Source organism: Amblyraja radiata, chromosome 26 (assembly GCF_010909765.2).
Source record: "Amblyraja radiata isolate CabotCenter1 chromosome 26, sAmbRad1.1.pri, whole genome shotgun sequence".
Taxonomy (NCBI): Eukaryota; Metazoa; Chordata; class Chondrichthyes; order Rajiformes; family Rajidae; genus Amblyraja; species Amblyraja radiata.
This window is the reverse complement of record NC_045981.1, coordinates 10,510,927-10,527,552: the sequence shown is the minus strand read 5'-3', so window position 1 is coordinate 10,527,552 and position 16,626 is coordinate 10,510,927. Positions and strand designations below refer to the sequence as shown.

General features: G+C 47.8%; 1 protein-coding gene across 5 annotated transcripts in view; it reads right to left on the bottom strand.

Annotated features, from left to right (window-relative positions):
* aatk (apoptosis associated tyrosine kinase) overlaps positions 1 to 16,626 on the bottom strand; it is a 172,271-nt gene that overhangs the window by 106,637 nt on the left and 49,008 nt on the right. The gene's annotated exons all lie outside the window — the stretch shown is intronic.

Sequence of the window (16,626 nt, the reverse complement as noted above, 5' to 3'; positions counted from 1 at the left end):
GAATGGATGTTAGACAGAAAGATATTTGCTGATATCACAGCAAAGTACGGAAGGCCGGATATTGATCTTTTTGCATCCAGGTTAAATCATCAGTTACCTATGTATATATCATGGGAACCAGATCCTGAGGCAGAAGCTACAGATGCATTCTCTTTGCACTGGGGGGAAATGGTTCATTTATGCATTTCCTCCTTTCTGCCTCATCAATCGGGTACTACGGAAAATTCAGCTAGACTCGGCATCTGGGATTCTCATAGTACCTGATTGGCCTACCCAACCATGGTTCTCGGTGCTGCAGGATTTGGTGCTTACACCATATATTACTTTAAAACATAGTCCTCAGTTGCTGGTGCATCCGGTGACTGGGGACAGCCATCCTTGCCATAATTATCTAAATTTATTGGGTTGTAGACTCTGAAGGAACCATTTCGGCATATGGGTTTATCTGATAGAACTGTGGACATGATCACAGCAGCACAGAGAGTGCCTTGTCCAGTTATTTATGGGACGGCACAGAAAGACAGGGTGTCGGCTCACATCCTCTAGTAATAAAACTGCTACGAGGCATCTTTAACACTAACCCACCAAGGGCTAGATATAGCCAAATCTGGGATGTAAGCGTAGTCCTAAAAAATGTTACGGAATTGGTCACCGGCTACGGCATTACCGCTAAACTATCTAACTATGAAAATGGTTATGCTTATGGCGCTGGTCACAGCGCAAAGGGTCCAGTCATTACAGAAGTTAAGATTGGATAACTTGACGGAGGCGACAGGAAGGCTGATTTTCATGATCCAGGGCCTTATTAAGCACAATAGACCAGGATCAGCGGGTCAGGTGATAGAGTTCATAGCCTATCCACAGGATGAACGTCTCTGTGTAGTAAAACACATCATGTTATATATGGACAGAACGAAGGCTATCAGAGGCAATGAAAAGGCTCTTTTAATTAGCCATAAGAAGCCATACCATAAAGTCTCGACTCAGACCATTTCACGGTGGCTGAGATATTGCTTAGTTCAGGCAGGAGTGGACACTAATGTATTCAAATCTCACTCCACCAGGGCTGCATCTACATCAGCAGCTAATCGCCTGGAGGTACCGATGGACAATATCCTCAGAACTGCAGGATGGTCATCAGAGAAAACGTTTCGCACATATTACAACAAACCAGTTAGGAAAGAAGAAACGTTTTCGGGGAAAAATTTTGAGTTCTATTTAATTTACACCTGAAGCTTATAAGGTTTATAAATTGATTTAATCAATATTATTTACAATTTTTGCTTAAAAATGTTGTTATCATTGTGTTTTTTTTTTTAAATACCAGTAACAATTTCTCCCAAACTACCAAGGCAGTTGTGAAAATTGGACTCGTTCCACGGCATGAGGTCACAGAGCTTTGAAGTCTTCACGAAGTCACTCACGTGACTCCGAAGTAAAATAGTAAGATTAAACGAGAACTTACCAGTTTGAAGTTTGATCTTTATTTTATGAGGAGGAACGTTGAGGGACTACGTGCCCTCCGCTCCCACCCTTATATGGTCATATCTTAAACTGGTATCTCTTTAATAATCTTACTATCTTAGGTCATTATTTTCTATCTGTGACCTCACACCGCTGCTTTGAAGAATGACACGCATGCGCCGTAGGCGGGGTTCTTCACGTAGTCCCTCAACGTTCCTCCTCATAAAATAAAGATCAAACTTCAAACTGGTAAGTTCTCGTTTAATCTTACTATTTTTTGTCACGGTTCCCTGATAGATGCTGATGGAGATTGTGCAAAGTCATCAATATTAAACAAAGGCATCGAAGCAGCAGTGATCTTGAGCAGTATCCGCCGCCTCTTCAGTCTCTGGGGTCGGACAATCGAGTCAATTGGTCACGTCCACACTAGTTCTGTGTTATCCCTCTTTCTCCGCGCCGACCAGCGATCCCCGCACGCAAACCCTGCCCCCCCCCCCCCCCCCACACACACACACACACTCTAGAGACAATTTACAATTTTACCAAAGCCAATTGGCCTACAAACCTGGAGTGTGGGAGGAAACCGGAGCTCCCGGAGAAAACCCACACAGGTCACGGGGAGAACTTGCAAACTCCGTACAGACAGCACCCGTGGTCAGGATTGAACCCGGATCTCTGGTGCTGTAAGGCAGCAACTCTACCGCTGCGCCACCGTGCCGTGTTGTTCAAAATAAATGAGTGCGGTTCTGCTTGACAATAACTGAGGCTTTTCTCAATTGGGATCTTCAATACAAAACAGTTGTTCAAAGAACTATCATTGGACTCTTCTTCCTTGGATGATATGACAGATACAACTGTGGCATTCAAGTGACTTTTAGTTCAGTTTAGTCTATTGTCACGTGTACCGAGGTACAGTGAAAAGCTTTTGTTGGATGCTATCCAGTCAGCAGAAAGACAATACGTGATTACAATCCAGCCATTTGCAGTGTTCAGATACATGATAAGGGAATGACGTATAGTGCAAGGTAAAGCCAGGGAAGTCCGATCAAGGATAGTCCGAGGGTCACCAATGAGGTAGATAGTAGTTCAGCACTGCTCTCTGGTTGTGGTAGGATGGTTCAGTTGTCTGATGACAGCTGAGAAGAAACTGTCCCTGAATCTGGAGGTGTGAGTTTTCACACTTCTGTACCTTTTGCCTGATGGGAGAGGGGAGGGGGGAGTGGCCAGGGTGCGACTCGTCCTTGATTATGCTGCTGGCCTTGATGAGAATTGGCACATGGATTTGCAGCGAATGGAGGGATTATGGAGCACGTGCAGGCAGATGAGATTGGTACATCTTGGCATCGTGTACAGTACCGACTGTGGGCCGAAGGGCCTGTCTATGCTGTACTGTTCTATGTAACATGATGCAATGTACATATGCATATCATAGACGCAGTGGAAATATCAAGGTAAATACTGTGAACCTTCTGGGTCCAGGGATCATAAATTGAACAGATGAAGGAACCATTTTTCAGCTCCTCTGTCAGCCAAAAAGAAAATGCATAAACTTGCAAAGATTAAATGATTTTAATCATTGTAATAACAGCTTTCAATTAGCAAGATCCGAACATGAGAGAAACAGAATTAGAGAGAGCGAGAGAGAGAGGGTGGGAGAGAGAGAGAGAGAGAGATATAGACAGAGAGAGAGAGAGAGCTAGAGGGAGAGAGAGGGAGAGAGAGAGAAAGAGAGTGTATGTGTGTGAGAGAGAGAGACAGAGAGAGAAAGAAGAGAGCAGGGGGAAAGCATGGAAGAGAGAGGGGGAATCATGAGAGAGAGAGAGAGAGCTAGGTAGTTAGATAGAGAGAGGGAGGGAGAGAGAGAGAGAGAGAGAGAGGTAGAGAGAGAGGGAGAGGGAGAGTAATAGAGAGAGAGAGAGAGAGAGAGAGAGAGAGAGAGAGAGAGAGAGAGAGAGAGAGAGAGAGAGAGAGAGAGAGAGAGACATGCACTGTATACTTGTATTTATACATACATTTCAAATATGTATGTCATGTTTTATACTTTGGCAATATAACAATGTTTTTTTTATCATGCCAATAAAGTTCTTAAAATGAAAAAATTGAAAATTGAAAATTGACATTGCAAACCACAACTGCAGTTCATTGTGTCTTCTTTACATTGATATTGTGCCTTGTGCATCGTATCACACTATACCTGGAGCTTTCCAGCCAATGTGATGAATGATGATTGCAGGAAACACATTAGTGTAAGCCGGTGAGCCCTCACATACAGCATTGTGACAACGATCAGATCATCCATCTTAGTGATATTGAGCATGGAGAAAGCATTAATAAGATCACTGAACTGAGCTGAACTTGCACACACAGACACACACATCCTCAAATAGCTGTGTACCTGTGCATGTGTGTATCTGTGTGTTCAAGGGCACACATGCATGTGCGCACACTTACCTACACACACACACACATACATGTACGCACACACACAAACAGGCACACACATACACAAACAGTTGTGTGGGTGTACCTGTGCATGTGTGTGTGTCTGTGTGTGCAACATGTTCTCACCTGCGCTCACACACGTGCATGCACACACGCACACACCCACACACTCAAGAGATCTGCATGTAGTTTTTCCTTCTGGATGAAATACAACCTCCACAAACGTCACAAAAGAGCAACTCTGTGATTAAAACACAAATTAAAAGGCCATGCGTGTGCGTGCGTGCGCCCGTGTATGCGTGTGCGTGCGCCCGTGTATGCGTGCGTGCACGTGGGTGAGCGCACGTGAGAACATGCAAGTGTGTGCGTGCGTGAAAGCACGGGTGTAAAGCATGCACATGTGTGTGTGAAAGCACACGCGTGTGTGCACATGTGCGTGCGTGCGTGCTCAATGGCAACCACGACCAAGAAGGGAATCCATTTTCCCCTGAGGTCTGGCTCCAGCTCCAGGGCAGCAGGAACTGCACTCACTACCTGAACCTGCCAACCCTCAACGGGGAAATGCCAGCCTAGTTACACACCTTGCCTACGTGTCCTGCTGCAGTCATGGCTGGCTAGCCATTGTGTGCTTCATCGTTTCAATGCATTTGTTGATTTACTCAAAGTGCTCTGGGAATCTCTGACTGTCCCAACCCTGCACTGAATTAGCATTGAGCCATTGTCTCCAAATATGGCCACGCAAACTGGCATCAACTGTGGGCCCACAACTGCGCCTTGCCCCAGGGCACAGAGGAGAGCTTCATGTTGGCACTGATGTAGGGAACATGAGGAGGACAAGTGTCCTGTGGATCAGAGAGAGAGAGAGAGAGAGAGAGGGAGTGGGAGAGAGAGAGGTAGGGATGATAGAGAGAGAGAGAGAGAGAGAGAGAGAGGGAGAGAGAGAGGGGAACGAGCTAAACAGAGGGAAAGAAAGAGAGACAGCTAGAGAGATATAGAGAGGTAGGTGGAGAGCGAGAGAGAGGTAGAGAGAGGTAGAGAGCTAGACAGAGAGACAGAGAAAGACAGCTAGAGGTAGAGATAGAGAGATATAAAAGAGGTATGTGGAGAGAGAGAGAATATGTATGTTATGTTTTATACTTTGGCAATATAACGATGTATTTTATCATGCCAATAAAGTTTTTCAAATTGAAAATTGAAATTGAAAAATTGTGAGAGAGAAGGATGTAGAGGGAAACATAGAGAGAGAGGGGAGAGGGGGAATGTGAATGAAAGCGATAGTGGGGGGGGGGAGCGGGGGGGAGATGGAGATGGGTGATGGAGAGGTAGATTCTGTATATATATATCTACACATTGTAGAGAAAGAGAGAGAGAGGGAGAGAGAGAGAAGCCATATTCAATGTGGAAACAAGGATCGGCAGATGCTGGTTTACACAAAAGGACACAATGTGTTGGAGTAACACTAGGAACATGTGAAAAACTCCACAGATGCAGCAGCCAGGGTCAGGGTGGAACTGTGGCTCTGTGTGGCCGGCTGCAGTTCCACCAGCGACACTACTGAGCCCCACTATTCACATAGTGATGAACATTTAAGCCCCTGTCCCACTTACGTGTCCTTGGCACGCGAATTACGCGACCTCGTGGTCGCGTTGAGGCGCGACGGTCCCACGAAGGTTGCGCGCGATTCCATGCGCGCGCACAGCCGTCTGGAGCGCGTGACGTCATTTGAAAATGGACACAAAATGCTGGAGTAACTCAGCGGGACCGGCAGCATCTCTGGAGAGAAGGAATGGATGATGTTTCGGGTCGAGTCTCTTCTTCAGTCTGAAAGAGGGTCTCGACCCGAAACGTCATCCATTCCTTCTCTCCAGAGATGCTGCCGGTCCCACTGAGTTGCTCCAGCATTTTGTGTCTATCTTCAATTTTATTGGCCCCGCTCTGGGAGTAGAGTGGGAGCGGATCCGGACCGCAACGGCCGTGAGTCCCAGGCCGAGTTCGGTGATCGTTTGCTGCTTCTGCTGCTGTTGAAGGTGAGACGTTGCGTCGCGCCAGGGTCTTGGGCCTGTCCCACTTTGGCCGTCAGTTACGCGAGATGCCGTTGGCGTGCGAAGATTTTGTTCGCGACAAAAATTTCGGAGCCCCGCGCGATGTCGCGCATAACTACATACCCCTCCGCGCTTCTCAGTGGGACCGGCCCTGCGCGGCCACACGATGCCCGTGCGCCTGAACGAGGTTGCGTAATTTGTGTGCCAAGGACACGTAAGTGGGACAGGCCCTTTAGTCACTAAGGGACACAATGGAAGATGGCGGCATCCCCAAGTGCAAGATATCTCTTCAAGAGTGGACAAATCCTCTCTCCTCCCAGATGAGTATGACTCAGGTCTGAGCGAGAATTGAACGAGATCTCCTGGACGTTAATAGGTTTTAGTTTAGTTTAGAGATGCAGCACGGAAACAGGCCCTTCGGCCCACCGAGTCCGCGCCGACCAGCGATCCCTGCACACTTACACTATCCTACCCACACTAGGGACAATTTAAAATGATACCACACCAATTAATCTACAAACCTGTACATCCTTGGAGTGTGGGAGGAAAGCAAAGATCTCGGAGAAAACCCCCGCAGGTCACGGGTCCCTGGCGCTGTAAGGCCGCAACTCTGCCGCGGCAGCACGGTTTGTCTTATCACCCCATTGGTGTTTTCAATCGGGTTTACACGATCAATATTCACTTCTGAAACTGGCTTTGACACAAGCGGTTGGGGTGAGCGGATTTAGGCAGATTTAATCTCACATGGCATGAGACAAAGTCCTTGATTACATTGGTGTTGGCATCCACTGCCAATTACCCTGACAACAGATGCCTGAGTGGACCATGTCAACTTATGTTGCCACTGACCCAGCAAGGAATCTCTGATCTACCTGCTATGAAGTCTATGGGATAACAAGCTATGATTTTATTTTAACTCTGTGGTTACCAGCGCAACACCCTTACTAGATCTCCAATGGGTCTTAAGTCTCCAAGAAGTTGAGAAGAACGAAGTATTTCACAAATCAACAAACAAAATAATCATTTTCATGAACATACGTTACAGGCAGGTTTATCCATTTGGTGCCAAACATAGCCAAGACATAAGCAGGATTATCTTTTGACACACAGATGGCACACACACACATACGGTACCAATAAGGACTGAACGTTTCGTGAAGGGTGTCAGGGGTTATGGGCAGAAGATAGAAGAATGGGGTTGAGAGGGAAAGATAGATCAGCCATGATTTAATGGCGGAGTAGACTCGATGGCCTAATTCTGCATCTGCCCTGATTCGAACTTGGAGATTTACGGGAATGGCCACTCGTCGATACTCAGGGCTCTCGTGGACGTTTTTCATCATGTTGAAAAATCTTCCGAGTACTTGCCGTTAGCGTTACGAGCCGCTAAGTGACGTCCCCGAGCTCCGACGTACCCGCTATGTTCATTCTCCGTGCTTACCACGAATTTGATTTTTTTTTAACTCGGGAGAGCTCTTGGAATGAACTCGTACCGTGGGACAGGGCTATTACAGCGCCAGAGTCCCAGGTTCAACCCTGACTACAGATGCTGTCTGTACGGAGTTTGTTCGTTCTCCTCGTGACATGCGCGGGTTTTCTCCGGGATCTCCCGTTTCCTCCTACACTCCAGTTTCATTGGCTTGGGATCATTGTAAATTGTCCCCACTGTGCAGGACAGTGTTGGTGTGCGGGGGGATCGCTGGTTGGCGCTGACTCGGTGGTCCGAAGGTTTCCGCGCTGCATCTCCACACTAAAAAGTAGACTTGCTGGGCTGAATGGCCTAATTCTGCTCCTAGAACTTATGAACTTTGGCCTCGGTACATGCGGCAATAATGAACTAAACTATAGTAGACTAAACATTATCTTGCGGCAACATTACAAACATACAAACAATCATGGGCTCCACTCCACCTTGGCCATCGGTGCCGGCTCTGATTCATTCTCAGCCTTTTCATACAATCTAGACTCCCCCTCCCCTGACTCTCAGTTTGAAGAAGGGTCTCGACCCGAAACGTCACCCATTCCTTTTCTCCAGAGATGCTGCCTGACCCGCTGAGTTACTCCAGCATTTTGTGTCTGTCTCTGTTACAAACATACACATGGATTTCCAGTCGAGCTGAAGGGCCACAACCCAAAGCGTTATCCATCCTCTTCCCTCCACAGATGCTGCCCAACCTGCCGAGTCCCTCCAGCAGATATCTATTGGTCCAGACGTGTAGGAACCATTTATATTTAGGCTCACTACTGTTGGCATAATATATTATTTTGTCTAGGTATATCTTGCAGTATTATTTTGGACACTAGGGGGCGGTCATTAGATGCACAGGGTGATGTGTATATAAGGGCATAGGGGACTGGAAGTGGCAGGCACAGGGGGGGAGAGCCTACAGTTCTCACCAGACCAGGGGTAGGGCAGCCAGCTGCAACTTGCATGCAGAATAAGGAAAACCTGGTACGTTCAACACTTTGTTTGTACAGCTGCTTCAATATACATCCAAGCTGGAATTAACGACTGGAAGATCTGTTCTATTAGGTCTGCTGTAAGATCACCCCTACTTACCCGTGTAGTAATGGCAACTGGAAAGAGGACACTGGAAGAGTCAGGAGTTTGCCATTACAAGATATATTTATTGACCTTTTGCTCTTATGTCTCTGCTGAGAAACACAGGACTCACACCCTGGGAGTGGAGGAGATTAATAACCCCGATGCATTTCGGTGTACTCGATAGCATACTGCCAGGTGGCATCACGGCTTGCTTTGGGAACAGCTCTGCTCTAGACCACAAAAATCGGCGGAGAGTGATAGATGTAGCACCAGTCCGTCACACAGGCCGGATCTCACCATCGATTCCGTCTGCACTTCACCCTGCCTCGGAGAAGCAAAGACTGGTCCCACCCTGGTCATTCCTCCTCCTCCCGGCTCCCGTCCGGCAGAAGGCACAGAAGCCTGAAAGTGCGCGCCACCAGACTGAGGGACAGCTTCTTCCCCGCTGCTATCATGACACGCTGGTCAACCTGAGGAGCACCTTCAGCAACAGACTGGTTCCACCAAGATGCAGCACAGAACGCCACAGGAGATCCTTCTTCCCTGTGGCAATGAAACAGTACAACTCCTCCCCCTTCTGTCATGAAACAGTACAACTCCCCCCCCCCCCCCCCCCCCTGATATGATTCTATCATATCATATCAGGCTTCTGAACGGCCCTTCCAAAAGCTAGGGTACTATCCAATTCACCTCTACCCCATTACGGATATAGGACTTTGTATATGGAGCTGATGAGCTACCATGTTGAGAACTATATTCTGCACTCTGTATCTTTCCCTGTTGCTGTACCAGTTATACCTAAGTTAGACTTGATTGCGTTCACGGATAGTATTATCTGATCTGATTAGCGATCAGTTTTTCACTGCACCGCGATACATAGTAATAAACCTGAACTTAAGCCCGAAGCTTTGATGGGCCAAACAGTTTTGGTTTCTTTGTTATCATTCTTTGAAGTGTTCTTAATAATATTCCTTGTAGCAGTCTCTGGATAATTGGATTTGAGTTTGTTTATTTGTTAAGACGGGATCAGGCAGCAGAGCACCTAATCTCTACTCTTCAAGGAATCATCATGTAATCATAGATTATACACTGGGAAAATAGGCCCTTTGGCCCAACGTGTCCATGGCAACCACCAAGCATATACTAACTCTATTTTCAAATTCACACCCCAAAGGCTTCTGTAGGGGGATCAGCGCCGAATCCTTAACTCAGTCGAATCAAGCAACAGCTAATGAGAAGAAGGGTCTCAACCCGAAACGTCACCCATTCCTTCTCTCCAGAGATGCTGCCTGTCCTGCTGAGTTACTCCAGTTTTTGTGCCAAACTGCTAATGAGACATCGTAGCCACTATTTTCTGGGGTTTTATGACTTTCATTCCCACTACAATGGAACAAGGAATCACCCATTGTAGATCTTCATAAATTCATAAGTTATGGGAGCAGAATTAGGCCCATCGAGTCTACTCCGCCATTCAATCATGGCTGATCTATCTCTCCCTCTCAACCCCATTCTCCTGCCCTCTCCCCATAACCTCTGACACACGTACCAATCAAGAATACATCTATCTCTGCCATAAAAATATTCATTGACGTGGCCTCCACAAAGAATTCCGCAGATTCACCACCCTCTGACTCAAGAAATTCCTGCTCACCTTGACGGAACTGGAGGATGCAGCACCTCATATTCTGCTGGAGTAGTTTACAACCCAGCAGTATGAACACTGAATTTGCCAATTTTAGTTAACAAAACTATTTACAACCCTTCTGCCCCCTTTCCCCTTCTCTTCTCTGTGCTTCACCTGGATGTGCACCCATTTCCCCCTTCCCCCTTCCTGTGGGAGTGTTCACTCCTCTGGCTTCACATTTCACGCCTCTTCTATCCTCAACTCCTCAACTTCACACTTTTGGCCTTTTCACCTCTGTTCTTTGTCCACCCATCTGCCAATCAACACCCACCCCCCCCTCCCCCATTCCCCTCATCCGTATCCACCTATCACTCCCCAGACTTCACCCTGCCCCCACCTCTCATCCAGCTTTCTCCCCCCCTCCACCCTGTCCCACTCACTACAATCGAACTGAAGACCTGAAACGTCGCCTGTCCATGTTTTCCAGAGACGCTGCCTGACCAGCTGAGTTACTCCAGCACTTTGTGTCTTTTTGTTGTTGTTGTTGTTGTTAATCAGCATCTGCAGTTCCTTGGGTCTAGCTTTTAATTATTGCTCGGGATAAAGACACATTCCTCTCATTCCGACCGCCTGCCTCTGTGTCCCGCACGGCGTGTAGCTCACTGCATTGAATGAAATGGCTTGCGTTCAAAACCGGTCTTATTCCCTAAGTGCTTCAGGTTAATGAACAAATGCTCTTTACTTATGAAGGACAGCACATAAGCAGCGGCTGAATAAAGCTGGCGGTGAAGGCAGGCTCAGGCCACAGAGGTGTGTGACCCACATGGTTCACGGGCCTCAAGCTATTCCTTGATTTATACCGCAACGGCAAAAATATCTGTGCTTTTCGATGGGTGTTTATGGAAACTAAGGCAAGCCACAGCAGATTAATCTACTCCTTGACCTTCCGACTCAACCCTGCATGACCCTGTCCCACTTAGGAAATCTGAACGGAAACCTCTGGAGACTTTGCGCCCCACCCAAGGTTTCCGTGCGGTTCCCGGAGGTTGCAGGTGGTTGCCGGAGGATGCAGGTAGTGGAAGCAGGTAGGGAGACTGACAAAAACCTCCGGGAACCGCACGGAAACCTTGGGTGGGGCGCAAAGTCTCCAGAGGTTTCCGTTCAGGTTTCCTAAGTGGGACAGGGGCATAAGATATTAACTCTGACCAGCTTCATTACTCATGAAGGCCCATTATCACCTCCGCAACACTGCTACCTCTTTTTACACATAAACTATCCGGCCTCGTGCCTCTCATTCTCCCGTTCATCTCCAATTTTAGCGGGTGAGGCAGCATCTGTGGAGCGAAGGAATAGGTGACCTTTCGGGTCGAGACCCTTCTTCAGACTGAAGAACCGTCACCTATTTCCTTCGCTCCATAGATGCTGCCTCACCCGCCGAGTTTCTCCAGCATTATTTGTCTACCTTCGATTTTTCCCGCATCTGCAGTTCCTTTCTTAAACACCTTCAATCTTAAACCGGACAACCCTACACTCAACTCTCCTCCTCCAAAGAAATTAATTCCTGATCTACCCCGCTAACCCACTGCAGGGTTGGAACATCAAAACACTGCAGATGCTGGAGATCCTAAAAATAAAAACAGAAAATGGTGGAAACACTCAGCAGGTCAGGCAGCATCTGTGGAGAGAGAGTTCATGTTTCAGTCTAAGACCCTTAGTCAATACTGACCAAGGATGTCAGTGGACTGAAGGATATTGGCAGACTAAACTGCTTGTACATGTTCAGCGGGTCAGGCAGCGTTTGTGGCAACAAAGTCATTGGTTTAGCCCAACACATTAAGTTGCCAAAAATGCTGCCTCAGCAGCCGCATACTTCCAGCATTTTAGTCTGTCAATAAGTCAATTGTCCCACTGCAAGCATGTAAGCATGCAAACACACACACAGAAAGCAGAGATAGACCAGTTCTTGATTGGAACGGGTGTCAAGGGTTATGGGGAGAAGGCTGGAAAATGGGATTAGCTGGCAGAGATCAGCCATGATTGAATGGCGTAGTTGACTCGATGGGCCGAATGGCCTAATTCTTTTCCTATAACTTATGAACTTGTGGACACACACACACGTGCGCGCGCACACACACACACACACACACACACACACACACACACACACACACACACACACACACACACACACACACACACACACACAAACACACACACAAACACACACACACACACACACACACACACACACACACACACACACACACACACACACACACACACACACACACCTCCAGATTCAGGGACAGTTTCTTATCAGACAACTGAACCATCCTCCCCCCAACTAGGGAGCGATCCTGAGCTACTATCTACCTCCCTGCGAACCCTAACTTTAGGAGGACTAACTTTAATCGGGCTTTACGGGACTTTGACAGGGATCATGCCGGTAAACTTCATCTACATCTTCTCCAAAGCCTCCACATCTTCCCTTTAATGGAATGACCAGAACCACACGCAGTACTCCATATGCAGCCAGACTAATGTTTGACAATGGACAATAGGTGCAGGAGTGGGCCATTCGGCCCTTCGAGCCAGCACCACCATTCAATGCAATAATGGCTGATCATCCCCAATCAGTACCCCGCTCCTGCCTTCTCCCCATATCCCCTGACTCCACTATCTTTAAGAACCGTATCTAGCTCTCTCTTGAAAGTATCCAGCGAATCGGCCTCCACCACCCTCTGAGGCAGAGAATTCCACAGACTCACAACTCTCTGTGAGAAGAAAGTGTTTCCTTGTCTCTGTTCTAAATGGCTTACCCCTTATTCTTAAACTGTGGCCCCTGGTTCTGGACTCCCCCAACATCGGGAACATGTTTCCTGCCTCTAGCGTGTCCAAATCCTTAACAATCTTGTATGTTTCAATAAGAAGTTTGCAGACGACACAACAGTGATTGGGCTGATCACCAACGGTGATGAAACAAAATACAGGGCGGAGGTGCAGAACCTGGCGGACTGGTGCACACGTAACAACTTGTCACTAAACACCTCCAAGACCAAGGAGCTGATTATTGACTTCAGGAGGTCCCATAATGGAGAATACGCCCCAATCTCCATTTACGGGGAAAGTGTGGAGAGAGTGTCCAGCTTTAAGTTTCTGGGCACTCACATTTCAGAGGACCTCACATGGTCCACCAACACCGCTGCGCTGGTCAAGAAGGCACAGCAACGACTGTTGTTCCTGAGGACATTAAAAAAGACTGGTCTGCCCCAACAGCTGCTGACAACGTTCTACCGCTGCACCACAGAGAGCATATTAACGTATGGCATCTCTGTGTGGTATCTCAGCTGCGCGGAGGCGGAGAGGAGAGCTCTTCAGCGCGTCGTCCACAGAGCGCAGAGGATCATTGGGACACAGCTACCAGCCTTGGAGGGCATCTACCACACACGGTGCCTCAGGAAGGCCGTCAGCATCCATAAAGACTCCTCACACCCCTGTAACGGTCTGTTCGAACTACTTCCCTCCGGCAGACGTTACAATGCCTTCTATGCCCGAACCTCCAGACTCAGAAACAGCTTTATTCCAAGAGCTATAGCGGCTCTGAACCGGCCCTGCTGAGTGCCCCCCACCCCCCCTGGACTGTCTCCCTCGGATGGTCACGACACACAGCTTATTTATTTATTTAACTTTTCTTTTTCATCGGTTGGAGCTGCATACTAAATCTCGTTGCACTGACGTGCAATGACAATAAAAGATATTATTATTATTATTATTATTATTATTATTAAGATCTCCTCTCATCCTTCTAAATTCCAGAGTGTACAAGCCCAGCCGCTCCATTCTCTCAGCATATGACAGTCCCGCCATCCCGGTATCTGCCAAGATAGTGCCGCTGATCTGGGCTTTCTGTTCAAGTGAATGGAATTAAGTCTTTGGAGACTGAGATGTGACATCTCCAGGCCCACATGACTTACCCAGCCGGGGAATAGTGATCAACGAGTTATAGCTGTGAAAACACAGGAACTTTTAAACCAGAATAAGTTTTCTTTAAGATAGACACAAAAAGCTGGAATAAAGGGCCTGTCCCACTGTACGAGGTCATTCAAGAGCTCTCCCGAGTTAAATTTTTTTTTAAACTCGACGTAAGTACGTAGAATGTACGTAGCGGGTACATCAGAGCTCGGGACGTTTCTTAGCGGCTCGTAACGCTAACGGCAGGTACTCAGGAAACGCAGTAAGCTCGTGAAGACTCGTGAAGATTTTTCAACCTGTTGAAAAATGTCCACGAGAGCCCCGAGTACCGACGAGTGGCTATTACCGTAAATCTCCGAGTTCGAATCAGGGTAAACTCGGGAGAACTCTTAAATTACCTCGTACAGTGGGACAGGCCCTTAACTCAGTGGAACCGGCAGCATCTCTGGACTGAAGGAATAGGTGACATTTCGGGCCGAGACCCTTCTCCAGATTCCATATTTGAAGAAATGTCGCCCATTCCTTTTCTCCAGAGATGCTGCCAGTCGCGCTGAGCTACTCCAGTTTTTTTGTGCCTATCATCGGTGTAAACCAGCATCTGCAGTTCCTTCCCACATGTAGGTTTCGTTAAGGCAGAATAGAGGGACGTAGCAAGACTTTAAAGCTAATTTAAAAATAGACTTGTTGTGATGCAGGGAAAGTGTTGCATCTTACAGCAGGTTTATTAATAAACCTTCACTGGTGACAGGAATAGGTAGTGTCACAGATGGTGAAGCGGTAACATCACACAAGCCATTCTGCCCACTCGCAGATTAACTTGTGCTTCATGCCCTTCTAAAACAGCAGGTTAAATGCAGGCGATGGTGCTGTAATTGATACCACCTTAATAGACAATGGACAATAGGTGCCGGAGTAGGCCATTCGGCCCTTCGAGCCAGCACCGCCATTCAATGCAATAATGGCTGATCATCCCCAATCAGTACCCCGCTCCTGCCTTCTCCCCATATCCCCTGGCTCCGCTATCTTTAAGAGCCCTATCTAGCTCTCTCTTGAAAGTATCCAGAGAACCGGCCTCTACCGCCCTCTGAGGCAGAGATTTCCACAGACTCACAACGCTCTGGGTGAAAAAGTGTTTCCTCGTCTGCGTTCTAAATGGCTTATCCCTTATTCTTAAACTGTGGCCCCTGGTTCTGGACTCCCCCCAAAATCGGGAACATGTTTCCTGCCTCGAGCGTGTCCAAACCCTTAATAATCTTATATGTTTCAATGAGATACCCTCTCATCCTTCTAAACTCCAGAGTGTACAAGCCCAGCTGCTCCATTCCCTCAGCATATGACAGTCCCGCCATCCCGGGAATTAACCTTGTAAACCTACGCTGCACTCCCTCAATAGCAAGAATGTCCTTCCTCAAATTTGGGACCAAAACTGCACACAATACTCCAGGTGTGGTCTCACTAGGGCCCTGTACAACTGGAGAAGGACCTCTTTGCTCCTATAACTGCCTTGTAACGTGGTGTGTGTTCACATGTTGTGAATGTCCACAAAGTGGCGGTGCAGGTTCGAAGGGCCGAATGGCCTACTCCTGCACCTATTTTCTATGTTTCTATGTAAGTGAAAATACCAAACTTGACCCCTGGGCATTCGGGGCAGTCAAACAGCGATATCAGCCCAACTTTCCCAAGCCGACCAAGATGCCCCAACTACACTGGTTTAGTTTCGCTTAGAGATACCGAGCGGAAACAGGCCCTTCGGCCCACCGAGCCCGTGCCGACCAGCGATCCCCGCACACTGGCACCAACCCTACACCGAGACCAAATTAACCCACACACCTGCACGTCTTTGGAGTGTGGGAGAAAACCGGAGCACCCAGAGAAATCCCACGCGGTCGCAAGGGGAACGTACAAACTCTATACAGACAGCTCCCTATAGTTAGGATCGAACCCGGTTCTTTGGCGCTGTAAGGCAGCAACTCTACCGCTGCGCCACTGCCCGCATTTGGCCCATATCACTCTACACCTTTCCTATCCACGTACCCGTCCAAATGTCATTTAAAAGTTGTCATAATACCTGCCTCGACTACCTCCTCTGGCAGCTCGTTCCCTTCACCCACCACCCACTATGTGAAAAAGCTGCCCCTCGGGTTCCTATTAAATGTTTCTCTTCTCACCTTAAACTTACACCCTCTGGTTCTTGATGCCCGTACTCCAGCTGAAAGACTCATTGCATCCACCCGATCCATTACCCTCACGATTCTGTATATAAAATCACCCCTCCCCCTCCAGCGCTCACAGGCAACCCCCCCCCCCCCCCCCGTACACCGTCTCTGCATTCTTCCCCGCACGGTGGCACAGCGGTAGAGTTGCTGCCTTACAGCGCCAGAGACCGGGTTCAATCCTGACTATGGGTGCTGTCTGTGTGGAGTTTGTACGTTCACCCCATGACCACGTAAGTTTTCTCCTGTTTCCTCCCACAAATACGTGCTGGTTTGTAGGTTAATTTGGCTTAAGGTAAAAATGTTTCATTGCCTTTAGTGTGT